This window comes from Diabrotica virgifera, chromosome 1 (assembly GCF_917563875.1).
Source record: "Diabrotica virgifera virgifera chromosome 1, PGI_DIABVI_V3a".
NCBI lineage: Eukaryota > Metazoa > Arthropoda > Insecta > Coleoptera > Chrysomelidae > Diabrotica > Diabrotica virgifera.
The window spans coordinates 95810106-95830421 of NC_065443.1; the positions used below are offsets into that span (position 1 = coordinate 95810106).

General features: G+C 35.0%; 1 protein-coding gene across 2 annotated transcripts in view; it reads right to left on the reverse strand.

Moving 5' to 3' along the window:
- The window catches only part of LOC114337300 (protein gustavus), a 261918-nt gene that overhangs the window by 165398 nt on the left and 76204 nt on the right, over positions 1-20316 (reverse strand). The window contains exon 2 of one of the 2 annotated variants that reach the window (XM_050642567.1): positions 11581-11674. The exons of the other annotated variant lie outside the window; for it this stretch is intronic. The gene's annotated coding sequence lies outside the window, so the exon portion shown is untranslated. The remainder of the gene's footprint in view (positions 1-11580; positions 11675-20316) is intronic. 2 annotated transcript variants of the gene reach the window in all.

Genomic DNA, 20316 nt, shown 5'->3' on the forward strand with positions numbered 1-20316 from the left:
ATTAGGTACCACAAGTGAAGAAATTAATATAAATATACAGGAAGTTCGAAAACCACTTGAAGATCTAAAGAAAAGAAAAGCTGCAGGAAAAGACGAAATACCACACGAATTACTGAAATATACAAAATTATTAACAACATTAATTAACAAAATTATAAAATATAGGAAAAATGGAGAACTAATAGCTAACTATTTCTTATTTCAAAAAAGGACATAACAGCCAGAAAACTGCAGATGTATTACACTTGTTAGGTACTATCTTAAAACTTAGAACTAAATTAAAACAGCTGATGAATCAAAGAATAAATTTAGCAGATGATCAACAGGATTTTCGTACACATCCAGGTCCACATGTGTCTTCCAACTAGACAAGTTAAAATTACCGAAATTGAAGAAGTAATCAAAAACCTGAATACAAAAAAAGCACCTGGATACGACCTGATAACAGGACTAATACTCAAAGAACTACCTGAAGAAGCAACAAAGCTACTAATGTACATATACAATGCTGTCCTAAGATTGTGCTACTTCCCCTCCCAATGGAAGATAGCACAAATCATTCTAATTCATAAACCCAACAAAGACACAACCCAACCTTCATCCTATCGTTCTATTAGCCTTCTGCCTTTACCTTCCCAAGTGTTTGAAAAGCTTCTCCTGAAAAGAATAGACACTGTCATTACAGAAAAAACCGAATACCTCATTACCAATTCGGATTTCGACAACAACATGGCACAATCGAACAGGTTCATAGGGTAGTCAGAACCGCAAGAGATGCACTCGAGAACAAGAAATATTGTACAGCAACCTTCCTGGATGTCTCCCAAGCCTTCGACAAGGTATGGCATAAAGGTCTAATATCAAAACTTAAAAGACAACTGCCTCATCCAATCTGCATACTCCTACAATCATACCTCACCGGCAGATCGTATCAGATAAAACTAGGAGAGGCCCTCACTACTCTACATCCCATCCACTCTGGCGTACCCCAAGGAAGTGTCCTTGGACCCACACTGTACCTCCTGTTCACAGCAGATATACCAACTTCAGATCGTACAACAATTGCAACATATGCTGATGACACTGTCCTAATGGCCTGCCACGAAAATCCGATCTTAGCTTCTCAGATACTATCAAGTCACTAAATAGACTTGAAATATGGTTTAAACTGTGGAGAGTCAAAGTTAATAGCTCCAAGTCAACACACATTACGTTTACACTAAGGAAGGGGGATCAATCCAGCTGTAACCTTAAACAACACACCACTGCCAATAAGAAGTGACGTCAAATACTTGGGGATTTACCTAGACAGCCGCCTAACATAGCAAAAGCATATTTGGAACCAGGGCCGCTGCTAAAGTGCTGGCCGCCCGTGTGCAACTTAATATTTGCCGCCCCCTTTTAACACTTTAGTCGTTCAACATAGGTACTAGTATTTAAAGAAATGTGCAGGACATACATCGTAACCGTAACGGGTATATGAATAATAATTGCTCTGATCTCGACGTTACTTTTAGACTTGGATCTGAAAATGTGTTAATTGTTTAACGGCGTCTAGTCCTAGTCGGAGAAACTATGGTGGATGGGAACAGGGGAAGTTTTAATTGTGGAAAAGGTTAAAACTTTGGAACGTCAGACTACGAAAACGTTCCAATTGTACTGTCGAACAAATGTATTTTGTCGGACATAACTTCCAATTGATTTGTTACCATTTCATTAAACTCTCGACTGGGCATTTCAATGTGTGGAACACGAAGAACATGTCAAATGACAGGAATCATGTTGGTTAGTAATAGCAGTCTGATTTTTGCATGAGAGTTAATGAAAGGGTAACAAATCAATTGGATGTTCTGTCCGACAAAATACATGGGACGTTTTCGTTCCAAATTTTTAAACTATTCCACAATTAAAACTTTCCCTGTTCCAGTGTTCCAGTACATCAAAGTTTGCCCGACTATTATAAATAGACACTGTTAAGCTATTAACAAATTTTCAGCTTGCGATTAATAAACTTTTTTTGGTACTATTAACTAATTTTCAGCTTGCTATTAATCAACTTTTTTTTGTACGCGGGATCCAGGCCTATTTGAAATACAGTAGTGTGCAAAAGAAACGGGCACACTACTATATATTACAAACAAAATAGTTTATCAAAAGCGTGTCTAAAATCATCAAATTCTCAACTTAGACTGAACTATAACCCATCTATAACCATACATAAGCATAACGGAACAATATTATAACTGAGCAACCATTGAGTAATAAAAAAGATTTTTTGAACCATCGAGTAATAAAAAATACTTTTTTATTACTCAATGATAGCAACGTACCAAGCACTTATCTAAATTCTCGGAAAGTATCCTATTGTCGTATCATACTCTCTTAACAAATCATAAATGTTCAGAATTTGAAAAAATCGCATATGGACCAAGTAGATAACAATATCTTAAAGTCCGATAGCCGCCAGCCACTTTGAATTAAAAAGCATTCCCGGAACTACTTTATGACTACAGCTGCAAAACGGCAGTTCATATAATAAATAACATTTTCTTGCATTTTTGTTTACATTGTTTGGATTTGTTTATAGAAATATCTGAATCATTACTATTTAATTTTTTGAATTTAGTTTCGTTTTAAAAAAAAAAAGTATTATCATCAGTGGCCTGCTTTTGGCCGCCCCTATAATCGGCCGCCCGTGTGCGATGCACACTTTGCACACATGGTAGCGGCGGCCCTGTTTGGAACAAACGACTGCAACTGGGACTCGTATATAGAAAGATGTACTGGTTCATTAATCAAAAATCACGCCTAAGTCTAGACAATAAACTGATGATCTACAAATGTGTACTGAAACCCATCTGGACGTATGGCATCCAAATCTGGGGAACTGCCAGTGAAACAAATTTACTCAAGATACAGCGCTTTCAATCAAAAGTTCTAAGGCAACTGTGCCAAGCTCCTTGGTACATTTCCAACGATAATATAATAGGGATCTCCAAGTCCAAACCTTCAAAGAAGAAATTATTTCTCTGTGCTCCAAGTACCACAATAGACTACAGGTTCACCCAAACATATTGGTCACCAATCTCCTGACACCCATACAAAACAGAAGACTAAAAAGAACAGACACTCTTGACCTCAACACTAACTAATCATTCCAACTTATTACTATTGTACTATTCAAATTAATTCAATTATTATTGTACTCTTTTAGGTATTCACCACTGGGTGAATACCGACTGTGTCACTTTCTTAACACACATATGTACCTATTGTTTATTATTTTGTATAAAATAGATTGCAAAAATAAGGGATTTTCGTACTGGAAGATCGTGTACAGATGTAATAACCGTCATAAAGCATCTGACAGAGTAAGACTCCAATATGTAACCCATCTTCTGTACTTATAATAATAAAAAATGCCCTAAATATATTTAAAAAACTATTGAAAACATCTATCAAAATTCAAAATGGATCAAAATGGAAGTCAAAATAGTTGTACAACTTACAGGATTCACATACATGGACAGCGGGACTCATCGAGTCCTATGCTCCTATAACGGAGTTATTTTAAAAAAACCAATAACATTTTCTTCGAAAAAATTTTATAGCGGAGATTTTGTATGTATACAGGTTGTGGGAAGTCCAATTAGTCGTTTGTTGTAGGAGATACGAAAAAAGTTTATTTGGGTGAGATTGGGGCATAGATAATATCAGAATTTAAATAAATTTCCAAATATACAGGGCCACCCATATTGACAGGGTGAAACAAAATTATCTTTTGTTTAATGGAACACCCTGTATATTTTTACATTTTTGGATTCTCCTTTATGTTTTATTTCTTAAAATATCAGGTTTTGTGATGTTATGCGAAGTAGTTTAAAAGATAATTACGTTTTTATTTTCAAATTTCATAGCAATATTCACCCCCTGTATAATTGTAGTGATTTGACATCAGAAAATCAATATATGTTCAAGTGATTTTTAATATAATCTATTATTGTGAAAAATTATTAATCTAGCAAAACGTTTAATTTTAGCTAATACAGGGTTGGTCAAAACTGAATGAGTGTTTTCTCAAAGTTTGAGAGTATGAGTTTTCTCAAACGGAGCAGCCTGTAATGCCTGTAATGAGCATTGTAATGAAATGCTATTGTATGGCACTTTATTATTTCCCACCCTGCCAGTGAGAACTGAATTTATTTTTGAAATCCCTAACTTTATGTCTATAATTATTTTAAATATTGTAAACGATTAAAAAACAATCAAATTAAATTGAAATGAATAACCAGTGTATATCTTCCACATTTACTTCATATTTAACGTAGCCTGTACCATAACACATTATTATCCCTGTATAGCAACGATATACCATGAATGTGAATTCATACTTGAGAAATGTCCTATATCCAGTCTCACAAAAAAAAAGGGATTCCTCAAACATAATATATATGCAGACAAAATCAGCCAAAGTGATTTCCGATATCTAATTAAAGGCCCTACCAAGTTGGTTTTGTTGAATATAGCATGGAAGCACGACGATACTTTAGTGATAAGCGTATTTTTCGTAGTAGCTATAGTATGTTGTTTTATATTATGTACTACCTATATTAAATTAGTTTTAGTATGTCTCGTTTATCTAAAAAAATGAAAATCAAACAAAAATTATGTTTTTCTTGTAGTTGTTTTTTCGTATAGATATTGTTTTATATTGTAGTAAATTGAATTTAGTTTTAGTATGTTCCGTTTGTTTGTAGAATTATATTTAATTAGATTTGCTTTAATTACTAAAATAAATAAATTTTCAATTATATTTTATGTATTTGTGGAAAAGGAAACCTAGCATTAGCGGCCACATTTCTATAACGGCCAATTGTTTTCTATTTTTAGTGGCCGTTATTGTCAGGTTTTACTGTACCAATAATATTTTATTAAATTATGAAATATTATTTAAATAAAAAATTTATAAACTTGATAAAAGAAAGTTTGCTTAGAATGTTCCTCTATCTAATTATGGGGTTATTTTTAATAAAATAGTGTTCACCCATGGGAAGGGGTAACATCCACCCCCAGGATAAAAGCGCAAGTTGGTACCACATCATTTTTGTTTCTTGAGGTATCCTCTAACTACTTACCAATTTTTATGAAAATTGATGGAGGTTCAACGAAATCAGGGGTGAAAACCTTCAGTGACTGCCTTTTTGGAAATATAAAAGATTAATTTTTTTCGTGATTGTCGATTTGCTAATTTTCTGATTTTTGGTTGATATAAGGTTTAAAAAATTAATAAAAATTATAAATCATGCACACAGATGTAAAAAAATATTTATTTTACTTAATTAAACGAGATTGCTTGAACCAGAATGCTGAAATCTGCATTTTTATCATTAAAAAAAAGGTGGATTTCACCCCTAAAATGCAGAAAGCGCAACTTGGTGCCATATCACTTTTGTTTTTTGAAGTATCCTCTAACTAATCAACAATTTTCATGAAAATCGATGAAGGTTCAAAGAAATCGTGGGTGAAAACATTCAGTGACTACACTTTCAGAAATATAGAAGAATAAGGTTTTCGTGATTTTCGACTTGTTAATTTTCGGATTTTTGGTTGCTATAAGGTTTGAAAAATAAAAAAAAATGTAATTCATGCACATAAATATAAAAAAAATATTTATTTTTCTTAATTTAACGAGATTACTTGCGCCATAATGCGGAAATCTGCATTTTTTACAATTTAAAAAGTAGGGGTGTATTACACCCCTAAAATGCAAAAGCGCCAGTTGATGCTATATATCTTTTATTGCTTGAGGTATCCTCTAACTACTTACCGATTTTCATGAAAATGGATGAAGATTCAACAAAATAGGAAGTGAAAACGTACAGTGACTGCACTTTCAGAAATCTAAAAAATAATTTTTAAAAAAGGGGTGTATTTCACCCCTAAAATGCAAAAAGCGCAAGTTGGCACTATGTCACCTTTGTTCCTTGAGGTATTCTTTAACCACTCACCAATTTTTATGAAAATCGATGGAGGTTCAACGAAATCTGAGGTAATAACTCATATCCACCTTCATTGACTCCACTATTTGGTGTGGGAGCAGATTTGATTATCTTTGTCCTGTTTTGGGCAGTGTTCCTTTGTTACCTTTATTAGTGTTTCTGTTCCTAATTTAACTTGTTAATGTCTGTTGCCTCTGCATTTTCTGGAGCTTCAGTTAGTTTTTTCGAACTTTTGTGAGTTTTGTGGATCTAGCGATGTTTTCCTTGTTGTTTTTTTTTTATCATTCGCGATCTTTCAAAAGTAAAAGTAATAAGAAATAAAGTTAAATTTGTATACTCCTTGTTATTTTAAATAAGTGTCAATAGTTGTCAATCTAAAGTTATTCTTTTCAAATTCCAAGTAAAATATTAAAATAACTTTCTTTTCAAACAATGACAAATTCTCATAATTTTTCCTTTGTGAATATTAAACGTGCTTTCCACAATATATCTACAAATTTGCCTTTTTAATAGCTTTTAGTTATTATCCATACTACACTGGGGTGCAAAATTAACCCGACACCTTAAAAATGGGTAATTTTTGATGTCTCGAATTTCCTAAACCTGTGGTCCGATTTAAGTGATTTTTTTAATATGTTATACCCTTATTCTTTATCAATACCGCTGTAATAATATTGTGGCTAAACAGGTAAATTTTCATTGCATACCGGGTGTACCAATGAAACTGTGTTTCTTTCTTAAACTTAGCATAACCCTGTGGAATATTCTAGCATTTATAAAATACTTAAATTAAAACCCAACTATAGCCTTATGTTTTCTCAACATTCTGTTTTTTGATTCATTCGCTTAAGTATGACCATAAAAAAGTTAGGAAATTTAATAACTAGCCATGTTCTTTATCAATACAGGGTGTTTCTAAATAAGTGCGACAAACTTTAAGGGGTAATTCTACATGAAAAAATAATGACAGTTTGCTTTATAAACCTATGTCCGCAAATGCTTCATTTCTGAGATAGAGGGTGTTGAAATTTTTCTAACAAACTGACGATTTATTTATTGCTTAAAAACCAGTTGAGATATAGAAATGAAATTTGGTGGGTGTTAAGACGTAGTTATTGTACATTTTTTGACATACAAGCAAGAATTTAATATTCACCATTGGCGCGCATACGGGTAATATAAGCCCTCATATTACCCGTATGCGCGCCAATGGTGAATATTAAATTCTTAATTGTATGTCAAAAAATGTGCAATAACTACTTCTTAAATCCCACCAAATTTCATTTGCATACGTCGACCGGTTTTAAAGCAATAAATAAATCGTCAGTTTGTAAGAAAACTTTTAACACCCCATATCTCGGAAACGAAGCATTTGCAAACATATCGTTGATGAAGCAAACTGTCATTATTTTTTCATGCAGAATTACCCCTTAAAGTTTGCCATTTATTTAAAAACACGCTGTATGGATGAAAAACATGGCTAGTTGTTGAAGTACCTAACTTTTTTATTATCCAACATAAGCGAATGAATCAAAAGCAAAATATTGAGAAAACATGAGGCTATAGTTGGATTTTAATTTCAGTATTTTATAAATGCTAGAATATTCCACAGGGTGATGCGAACTTTGAGAAAAAAACACAGTTTGATTGATACACCCGGTATACAATGAAAATTTAACTGTTTGGCAACAATACTATTACAGCGATATGGCTAAGAATAAGGCGATAATATATTAAAAAAATCACAAATCGGACAACGGGTTTAGGAAATTCGAGACATCAAAAATGACCCATTTTTAAGGTGTCCGGTTAATTTTGCACCCCAGTGTAATTAGACAGAAATAAAAGAAAATATCCTTGAAAATCGAAACCAGGTAACGCACTTTCCTTTATCATCAATGGTCAACAATATAATATGTATTTATATAACTTATACATTTTAACTGGTATTATTAGATACTTGAAGAATGGGTATTGTGTTTAAAATATATTCACAAAGACGCAATACAAAGCAATACAAAGATTAAAAAGAAAGCCGAAATACAAAAGAAGCTAACTACAATACTTATAGAATTATAAAGAAGACTATCGAAAATAACTAGTTACAGGTACTAATAGGATGAAAATTATTTGCAGGAATATCAATAATTATTACAATAATAGGACAGAATGTAAAAAATATATGATGAGTATATCAGAGAAAGTCTAGGTGTGGCACCAATTGATGTCAAAATGAGAGAGCATAGGCTAAGATAGTATGGTCATGTTCAACGACGAGACGTTAATCACCCAATACGAAGAATTGCTGAAGTGCAGATTCCTGGGAAGAGTAGGAGAGGAAGACCAAAGAAAACCTGGGGGAGACGATTAGGCACGACATATTGGTGACAAGGGGATTAATATTGATATGACCCAAGATAGAATTGTGTGGAGAAATGCAATTAGGGAAACCGACGCCGCATAGGGATAAGGCAAAGAGAATGACGATGAATAGGACAGAATGTGCTGTTAGTGCGCAAGAGAATCATCGTGAGAAGTGATTAGGACTATAGAAAAATTATATTTCCTCTAATGCACAGCAAAAGCAAACCACAATAAAATACACGTGAGTTCGGAAAAACTAACCGAGATTGGCAAAGATGAAATAGGATCCTAAAAACAAGTAAAAACATTAAATTTTCAAGTGAAGACTAAATCACAATGAAAGTTTTAAAATGTGGGAGCATAGCTCTACATGCTCTCAATGCTTTGTTTATGAAATGACTAAATATAGTATAGTATAGTTGATCCAAAAGATGGCATAACCCAGACATCCAAAGTGAAAGTTATCCTCCAACACCAAATTGTTCTATATGGTCCACACAATGTCCAGAAGTAAGTCACACCATTTTGAGCGTCGGGTTTGGGGAAAGGGGGGGAGAGATCGGTAAATTCGTAGTTTTTTACGTTTTTCGTCAATATTTTTAAAACTATGCGGTTTAGCATGAACAACCTTCTATACAAAATTGTTCTACATTAAATTTGAAATAAAAAAGGCTCTATGCCTACTCTTTCTAAAATGCATGGTTCCAAAGTTACGGAGGTAGTATAGTATAACTGGTCCAGAAAAAGGCCTAACCCAAACATCCAAAGTAAAAGTTTTCCTCCAACACCAAATTGTTCTATATGGTCCACACAATGTCGAGTAAAAAGTCACACCATTTTGAGCGTCGGGTTTGGGGGGGAGAGGGGGAGAAATCGGTAAGTTCGTAGTTTTTTAAGTTTTTCGCCAATATATCTAAAACTATGAGGTTTAGCATGAACAACCCTCTATGCAAAATTGTTCTACATTAAATTTGAAATAAAAAAGGACCTATGCATAATCTTTATAACATGAATGGTTCCAAAGTTACGGAGGTAGTATAGTATAACTGGTCCAAAAAAAGACCTAACCCAAACATCCAAAGTAAAAGTTTTCCTCCAACACCAAAATGTTCTATATGGTCCACATTTTGTTCATTAAAAAGTTACACCATTTTGAGCGTCGGGTTTGGGAGGGAGATGGGAGAGAAGCCGGAAAATTAGTAGTTTTTTTAGGTTTTTCGTCAATATTTCTAAAACTATGCTTCAGCGTAAACAATGTTATATACAAAAATGTTCTACATGAAATTATAAACAAAAAATGTTCTATACCTACTTGTTATAAAATCAACGGTTCCAGAGTTACGGAGGGTGAAATGTCGAGGTTTTAGATACTTTTTATATTTTTTGGGCAATATTTATGATATAACTATACCAAAAACCCAGACATCAAAAGTGAAAGTTATCCTCCAACACCAAATTGTTCTATATGGTCCACATAATGTTCAGAAAAAAGTCACACCATTTTGAGCTTCGGGTTTGGGAGGGAGAGGGGGGAGAAATCGGTAAATATAAAAGTTATCGAAAACCTTCACTTTTCACCCTCCGTAACTCTGGAACCGTTGATTTTATAACAATTATGTATCGAACCTTTTTTGTTTTAAATTTTATGTAGAACATTTTTCTATAGAACATTCCTTACACTAAAGCATAATTTTAGAAATATTGACGAAAAACTTAAAAAAACTACTAATTTACCGAATTCTCCCCCATATCCCCCCCAAACCGGTTGCTCAAAATGGTGTAACTTTTTACTGAACAATATGTGGACCATATAGAACAATTTGGTGTTGAAGGAAAACTTTTACTTTGGATGTCTGGGTTAGGCCTTTTTTTGGACCAACTATACTATACCACCTCCGTAACTTTGGAACCGTTCATTTTAGAAGGGTTATGCATAGGGCCTTTTTTATTTCAAATTTAATGTAGAATAATTTTGTGTAGAGGGTTGTTCATGCTAAACCGCTTAGTTTTAGAAATATTGACGAAAAACGTAAAAAACTACGAATTTGCAGATTTCTCCCCCCTCTCCCCCCCAAACCCGACGCTCAAAATGGTGTGACTTTTTTCTGAACATTATGTGGACCATATAGAACAATTTGGTGTTGAAGGATAACTTTCACTTTGGATGTCTGGGTTTGGGTCTAACTATACCATACTAATAAGCGAGAAGTACCAACCAGTGATGTAACGAATGTCATTTTTTGAACATTCGCGAATACGAATGCGAATACGAATGTCTGCTACTAACATTCGCGAATGCGGATGCAAATGCGAATATTCAGTTTCTTTAAATTTGGTTCTATTCTTGTAATGTTTTCTTAATTTATAATCAGAAGTTTATAACTTTATTACATAATACTCAACAATAAAATAAAGTGAAGGGTGATAATGTGATTGTACGAGGCTGTTACTTTTTCTTAAAAGTCAACAGTAGCGCGTCATCAATATTTTTGTTTTTCGAAAGTTCTGCGAACTTTCAACAGTGAGGCAACAGTGCGTCGGTAATTCGATACTGTCAAAATATCATTTTTTTTTTAAATTCAAAAAACGAAAAAATTTTCAAATCGATTTTTCTAGAAAACTTTTCTTGTCCTACCGACTTAAAGCAAGAGTACCTTTTAGTACTAGAATACCTCACAATTTATTAATCCAGTGTCAAAAATGCTTAAAAGTTAAAGACAAAAAAGTTATGTGATAAAATAACCGTTGCCCTACCCAAAACGGACGCCTATGATCGATACTAGAAATTTGCAAAGCATGGAATTGATTTATGATTTATCTCTGGAAGATAAATATCGCACCGATTTTCGTTTTTCTAAATTGAAGCGTTCTGGAGGTATTTAAGAAAAACTAATTACAAGACGCCATTTTCAAAGAGCTCTAGCTCCCTTAGGAAGCATTTTCGGACTAGGTGAATTGAGCTAAATTGTCTTAAAATTATCTGAAAAATCTCCTGTCTTCGTATGTCGGTAGAGTTTCTGAACACCCTGTCTAAATGCACACATTATAAAATAAACAAAAAATATCTTTGGAATTTTGGTAAATGCTGATTATCATTCATCTCTTTATCCTATACTCGAAATATAATTATACCACACAACAATTTTTCCAGATCAATATACCATTTTATGTAGAATAGATATTGCAATAAACATATTCATAAAACTGGAAAACTTACTTTGCAATCTTAACATGGAGATTCGCACAAGAATGCTACTATGCTGTCGTCTCCAAACTGATGTATGACTTGTAAACATGGACATTAAGATAAGCTGAAATCAAAAAAATAAATTTGAGATAAGTTGCTATAAGAGAATGTACAGAATGTCATAGACGGACAGAATACCGAATATAGTAGGATTACATCAATGAAACAAATAATGCGAGATTATAAAAAGTATTAAAGACCAAACCTGCAATAAAAAAGAAATAAAGAATTGTGAAACTACACACACCGGCAAAATTAGCCGAACACCTTAAAAATGGGACATGTTTGATGTCTCGAATTTCCTAAACCTGTTGTCCGATTTGAGTGATTCTTTTAGTATTGTAACGAAAGAGTTTCGAATCGGCGCAATAAACAGTCCCCGGCTTGGGAGAATTCCAACCGTCGGAATAACAGTAGCCGTGACATCACAGAAGCGACGGCGCTGTGAGTGAAGATCTCCAGAATATTCATTAGGCCGAGGGATATGTAGACATTTCGAGAACAGGACCTATTGGCTATTTAAGCGGAGCGCGCTGTTATTAGAGTAAAGTGTATAAGATAAATTCGTCTGTAACTTATATAAATAAAGTCGTATATAAATTACGAACCGCTAGTTTTATTGTAATTAGAAGTAATTACACTAATCACGCTACAGTTGGTGTCGGTGTTCGGTTAACTTAGTGCGATATAAATAAGTGAATTACAGAGAGACTTTAGAAGACTTTTGAACTTTATTCGTCGGGAACAACCGGAGTGCGTTAATTGTTCGGTATTCGGAAAGACTTTAAAATACTTTTGGACTTTATTCGTCGGGAATAGTTAAAGTGCGTTGATTGTTCGGTATTCGGAAAGACTGTTAAAAGACATTTTGGAAAGTACGTGTGTGCCGACCAAAGATGTTGCTACAAGAACTTACAGTAAAACAGCTCCGTGAACAGCTCGAGGAACGGGATCTGGACAGCAGTGGGCTCAAGATAGTCCTACAAGCACGACTCGAGGATGTCCTCACGAAGAACGGAGAAGACCCAAAGACGTTCCACTTCCAGTCAGCAGAACAAGTAATCTTATCGAAATTAAAAACTGTTTCTGAAACGATCGATGAAACTTCTAGAAGAAGCGACGAGAAACTTGAAGAAGTTAGTAGACAGAACAACGAGAAATTTGAAAGTGTTTCTCAAAAGATCGATGAAACTTCTAGAAGAAGCGACGAGAAACTTGAAGAAGTTAGTAGAAGAAGCGACGAGAAACTTGAAGAAGTTAGTAGAAAAAGCGACGAGAAATTCGAAAATGTTGCTAAAAGATTCGATGAGACTTCTCAAATAATTAAAGAGGGCTGTAGGCAAAACAACGAAAAACTAGAAGAAGTTTGTAAACAGAACAATGAGAAATTTGAAGAAGTTTCTAGAACATTCGATAAGATGCAGAAAAGTGTAGAGACCGTAGAAGAAAAGATCAAACAGCTAGAGAGCAGGATAACCGATACAAAAGTACAACCATCAGTTAATGCAGCAGCGTTAGATCCTTTAGTGAAAGATGAACTACCGAGAGACGAAACGTCGCATAATATGAGATTCAAATTACCACCATTTGATGGAAAGTCCTCTTGGTCCATATATCTTAGACAGTTTGAAGCTATTGCGACCGCCAATCATTGGACCGAACAAGAAAAGGCTGTTTCCTTGACTGCTGCTTTACGAGGTGATGCTGCAGATATATTAAGGTCAATTCCCAAGGGTCAAGAAAATTGTTACCAGACCTTGTTCACTCGTCTAGAAAAACGCTATGGAGATGCCCATCTACAACAAGTATACAAAGCACAACTGCGAAGTAGAAGTCAACGAGCAAGTGAGAATCTGCAAGAATTTGAAGCAGATGTGGCTCGTGTGGTGCGGTTGGCTTATCCAGAGGTGCCAGACAGCGTTTTAGAAGAAATTGCAGTAGATACCTTCGTCAATGGGCTGAAAGATAGTGAAATAGAGAAAGCTTTACGACTAGCAAGACCGAAAGTTTTAGATGAAGCACTTGCTATTGCCTTGGAACACGAAGCAGCTAGCCAAGCTTCACGAAACAATGGAGTAATAGCCATGGAAAAAGGCGATAAGAGAAAAGATGAACGTTTGGTGGAAATGGTACGGAGGGTGATTCGTGACACGATGCCGAAGAGACGCGTGAAGAGGGCTGGAAGAGTTCGTTCAAATATAGATGCTTCCTCGATACGGCCATGCGGTGAAAGTTGTAATCACCGGCTTAGAGTAGAGGAACAGCGTTGCCCTGTGAGACGAACTACCGTAGTTAATGAACAATGGCAGCCCCAACAGTTACAACACGCCCAAGAAGATGATCCATGTATAAAAAGAGCATTGGATTGGATGCGTCGAGGTGAGAGACCTAGTTGGCAAAACATTAGTGCATGTAGTCCGGAAGTCAAGGCCTACTGGAGCCAATGGAATTGCCTGATACTAAAAGATGATCTTTTGTACAGAACCTTTGAGAACGATGATGGTACAGAATCTAAGCTTCAGTTGATTGTACCTAAAAGTAAAGTGTCAGAAGTATTGCGTCAGTTGCATGACGGTACATCAGGTGGACACTTTGGTATTACGAAGACTCTGCAAAAGGTTCGAGAACGGTTCTATTGGGTGAACTGTAAAGATGATGTAAGAAGATGGTGCCAGAAATGTGAACTGTGTGCATCCGGTAATGGTCCAGTTGGTAAAAAGAGAGCACACATGAGACAGTACAATGTTGGAAGTCCTATGGAAAGAGTAGCAATCGACATTGCAGGTCCATTTCCAGAAACCGATGCTGGAAATAAATACATCCTGGTAGCCATGGATTATTTTACAAAATGGACTGAGGCCTATGCATTACCAAATCAAGAAGCTGCTACCGTTGCAGAGGTACTTGTTAAAGAATTCTTTAGCCGATTTGGTGTTCCCTTGGAGATCCACTCCGACCAAGGGCGAAACTTTGAGTCAGCTCTTTTCCAAAACGTTTGTAAATTGATTGGTGCCAATAAGACCAGAACAACACCCCTGCATCCTCAATCAGATGGGATGGTCGAGAGGATGAACCGAACGATGGGTAAACACTTGTCCAAAGTTGTATCTGAACATCAGCGAGATTGGGACCAACACATTCATTTATTCCTGATGGCCTACCGCTCGGCCGTAAATGAAACTACAGGTCAAACACCAACCTGCCTGATGTTGGGTCGTGAAGTTCGGTTGCCCTGCGACCTAGAGTTTGGCTGCGGACCTTCCGAGGAACATGTTGCAGGCGAAGACTACGTTGACCGCCTGAAATTACGAATGAACAACATTCATGAACTTGCCCGACAACACATCCAGATAGCCAGTGACAGAATGAAAGATCAATATGATTCTCGATGCAAGAATGAAAGCTTCGAAGTAGGTGATCTTGTCTGGCTTTATAATCCGCAACGTCGTCGAGGCTTATGTCCTAAACTGCAAAGACAATGGGAAGGTCCATATGAAGTTAAGAAGAAAATAAATGACGTAATATATAGAATTAAGAAGTTGCCAAACGGTAAACCAAAAGTTATTCACATAAATCGTCTTGCACCATATGCTGGCTCAAATGAAACAGAAGAAGCACGAGTCCTCCAACAGGAGATGAAAGATGTCGCACAGCCAAGTTTTAATCAATTTATGTCAAATTACGCAGCGAGAAAGAGTGCTAGATTCGGCGTGACCACAGAAGTTCAGCAAGATCTGTTTGGTGTTCCAGAAAACGTCTCTCTAGCCCACTGTGTTGCCCAAGACCTCGAGATGACCAAAGGAATCTCGTCCGTATTCAATAGAAAGTTCGGCCGCCTGGACGAGTTAAGAAATCAACAACCTAAAATTGGAAGAGTACTGCGATTGGAAGATGGTCCTCGATCTTTGCTGTATATGGTGACCAGGAAGTCTTATACGGACACGCCAAGCTACGAGAACATATGGCGTGCTCTAACTAATTTGAAGAAAATCGTGTGTAATTATGACATCAAAGATTTGGCTTTACCAAAAATAGGCCATGCAGTAGAAAATCTGGATTGGAAGATTGTGAGAAGCATGCTTGAGGTGGTCTTCAGAGAAACTGGCGTACGAATTACTGTGTGTTGCATGAACCCGAAGATGTCGGATCCTTCAAAGACAGTAGACTGTTATTTCTTCTTGAAGGGTGTATGCAAAGCTGGAGAGTCGTGTAGATTCCGCCATCCTGAGCCTTCATCTAGAGTTGCTGATCGGGACGCTCAGATCTTAAGAGGGGAGCAGTGTAACGAAAGAGTTTCGAATCGGCGCAATAAACAGTCCCCGGCTTGGGAGAATTCCAACCGTTGGAATAACAGTAGCCGTGACGTCACAGAAGCGACGGCGCTGTGAGTGAAGATCTCCAGAATATTCATTAGGCCGAGGGATATGTAGACATTTCGAGAACAGGACCTATTGGCTATTTAAGCGGAGCGCGCTGTTATTAGAGTTTAGTCTTAAGCTAAAGTTTGTAAAGTAAACTTGTATAAATAAATAATAAAGTCGTATATAAATACCCGAACGCTCGTTTATTACAGTATGTTATAGCCTTATTAGTTAAGAATATCGGTGTAATAATATTGTTGCTAGACAGGTAAAGGTCATTTTATACCGGGTGTTACAATCATACTGTGTTTTTTTCTTAAAGTTCGGAACACCCTGTGGAATATTCTAGCATATATAAAATATTAAAATTAGAACTCGATTGTAGACTTAGGCTTTGACAGTATGCTAAATTTGCAGTTAGTCGTTACTCGAGCGTTATGGGGACCTATTGGATTGTGAAGAGTGGGTGCTAAAACCAAAATAAGTTAAGTTAAGTTTTCCATAAAGTGTGGGACTCTCCATTTTTTAATTTAATTTTCCATTTCCACCAATCGTTTTTTCCGATTATATCGTCATCTATCAATAATTGGAAAAAATGTTGCGAATAAAAGTTGCGTATTTTTACGTCAAGGATCCAAATCTGCAATAAAAATTGGGGGTTCATATTTAAGATTTTAAAGTAACCCCCGCCCCACCTCCGTGGGGGGTCGTGTTTGGTGCTTTACGTAAAAATAAGCAACTTAGATAGATAGCGCTATAATCGGAGAAAAATGATTGTTTCAAATGGAAAATTAAATTAAAAAATTAAAAGTCCCCCACTTTATGGAAAACTTAACTTAAACTTTTTCTGATTTTAGCACATACTCTTCACAATCCAATAGGTCCCCATAAGGCTCGAGTAACTGCAAATTTAGTATACTTTCCTCCCCTACTATGAGGATTTATTGATGAAAAACATGGATAGTTGTTAACGCACATAACTTTTTTATTATCTCACATAAGTAAATGAATCAAAAAGGAAAATGTTAAGAAAGCCTAAGTCTACAATCGAGTATTAATTATAATATTTTACATATGCTACAATATTCCACAGCGTGTTCCAAACTTTAAGAAAAAAACACAGTATGATTGGTACACCCGGTAAAAAATGATATTTACCTGTTTAGCAAAAATATTATTACAACGATATTCTTAATAATAAGGCTATAACATACTAAAAGAATCACTCAAATCGGACCAGTGGTTTAGGAAATTCAAGACATCAAACATGTCCCATTTTTAAGGTGTTCGGCTAATTTTGCCGGTGTGTGTATATACAAGGTGTAACAAAAACCATACAACCATAATGTAACAACGGTCATACATTAAATCACGTATTCTGGGACCAAAAATAGTTCGGTTGAACCTAACTTACCTTGTACAAATTTGCACAAAAAAAGGTTATATCCCTTTGAAGTTACAAAACTGAAAATAGATTTTTTCAATATATCGAAAACTATTATAGATTTTATATTGGGCGTCAGTGAAATTTGTCCACCCCATCAAAATAATTTTATGGGGGTTGTGTATTCCTTAAACCACCCCCCCCCCCCAAATGTTTGTGTATGTTCCAAATAAATTATAATTGTGGTATCATTAGTTAAACACAATGTTTTTAAACTTTTATGCCTCGTAGTACTTTTTCGATAAGCCAGTATGTATCGAGATATTTTGAACATTTGTAAAATTCACACATTATGTAAATAGTTAATTAATATTATAGAGACCTGGTAATAATATGAAAATAATTTTCTATTCTCGAACAGTTTTTGATATATGTACAGTGTAGTGTGTTCATAAAATGTGGAAACGGTATATAATCTCATGACTTATTATTTTCAGAGTTAAAGCTCTGACAGGTCGATTTTTATTTTTAAATGATGATTTTTGACGTTATATCCCATAATAGTGACGTCATCGATTTGGGCGTGATGACCTCATCGATGATTTTTTAAATAGGAATAGGGGTCGTGTGATAGCTTATTTGAATGGTTATTCAATTCTCTATTCAGTAATATAAACATTAACATCATTATTTTTACAGGGTGGTCAAAAAATAATTTTTGAATTAAATTAATTGACGCAAAAAGAAGAATGTATGTAATTTATTTAACTCAAAATACATTTTAGCGATGCCAGAAAATATAAAAAATGTTTATTTCATAAACAAACATTGCTTTTGCATCTGCATTTTGGTAGTTCGAACAATTAATTTAAGAGAAAAGCAATGTTTATTTGTCAAATAAACATTTTTTTCTCTTTTCTGACAGCAGTAAAATGTATTCTGAGTTAAATAAATTACATATATTCTTCTTTTTGCGGCAATTAATTTAATTCAAAAATTATTTTTTGGCCACCCTGTATAAATAATGATGTTAATGTTTATATTACTGAATAAATAATTAAATAACCTTTGAAATGAGCTACCAGACGACCCCTATTCCCATTTAATAAAATCATCGATGACGTCATCACGCCCAAGTCGATGACGTCACTGTTATGGGATATACGTCAAAAAATCATAATTTAAAAATAAAAATCGACCCCTCAGAGCTTTAACTCTGAAAATAATTAAATCATGAGATAATAGACCGTTTCCACACTTTATGAAGCCACTGATGAAAAAAATGGTTTTCAGTTTGTAACTTATATTGGTTTTATATAAATATGTATTTACAATTTACAGATATTAATATAATATTTTGTATTTCGATAACAATTTCCGAAGTGGAGGTCGACACTTCAAGAAATTTAATTTCCAACCTAAATTGTGGCTATCTCCCAAGGAAAATAGTAAATTGCATAAAATGCCACAAAGAAAAAATAGCTTCAGAACAATATTATAACTACAAAGGTAAGTTTGGTTCAATCGAACTATTTTTGGTCTTAGAATGTGATTTAACAGGTTGACTGCCCATATATAAATAAAAAAAATTGGCCCATATGCCAAGCACATATTAGTCAATTGCATAGCAGCGGGCGTGTACGCCCGCCGTGGCAGTCAACCTGCCTATGACCTACCTTTTTGTTAGACACTGTATATTAAATACGCTTTTAACGTTTGTTTTACCCAAACTTTTTTCCTTCACTCAACCGTTAGTTAACTGAAAAAAATTAAACTATTGGCAACGCCGCCAATTTATGACCACGGATGGCTAGATTCTTCACGATCAACGCAGTCTACGGGGACGAAAACGAGCGTAAACAGCCGAAACGGGCTCGGAAAGACCGATCAATGCCCGACGTTGTTCAAGTAAAATACAAAAAAGGCAAAGGCAAAACCTGAGGTTTTTAAGGAGCATAGACATCTTCGATGGTGTTTAAACCTTAAGTACTAAACATATTGAAAGGTAAAAGGACTAAAATGAATTACAAACTTAGCCATTGAAGGATTATCTTTTTTTTTAAATGCGCTCAATAGTCTGGTGAATATGAAAATGTGTTCGCCAGTGGCGCGTTGGGAATCTAAGAAATGTTATTCACTTTTAGGAAGTTCATATTCTGAAGTATTCCGGATTTACTAGTGACTAATAGGTTTTCGTTGAAATACTAACTCTCAGAAAGATACCTCTTGGACATCGCTTGCAGTTGGAATTGTTTTTGTATTTTAAATATCGTTACTGACTGCGAAACCTGGCATTTGCGCGTTTTAGTAACTTTTTTGTTTATATTATGATGTATCAGCAAACATACCTGCAAAGCCTTAAAGATATCATAGTGCTATCAAACATTATTCCATCATTCTTAAGCTCTTATTACAACAATCGGAAGATAATCTTGTTTAATATAAACGGACTGGAAGACAAACGAAAACCTACAATCCATAGCGAAACATGGACCATCTTCAAATTAAGCGAAATTGTTAATTCCAAGTCTAATTGGTGATACCGCACATCCCGTTCAAAAGTGTATTAACTCAAAAAGTTATGCTTCATCTTTTTCCTTATGAAAGTGTGATATTGCAATGTTAACACTTTAGCTCCTATGTACAACACCCATGGGCACAGTAAGTTTTCCGTTCAACCCACGTAGACCAGGGCATTTGGCACAAAATAAATCGATTTTTAAATACAACAACTATATACTAAATTTACAATCAAGATGGAGTAGAAATAAAGAAACCAAGACACGTTAAATGCTACTAGGAGTACTCCCGAATCATAATTTACAATGTATAAACTTCGGAAATCATGACTTGGGATTTACGATGTATATACATTGTAAATTATGATTTGAGAGTGCTCCTAGTAGCATTTAACGTGTCTTGGTTTGTTTATTTCTATTGCATCTTATTGTAAATTTAGTA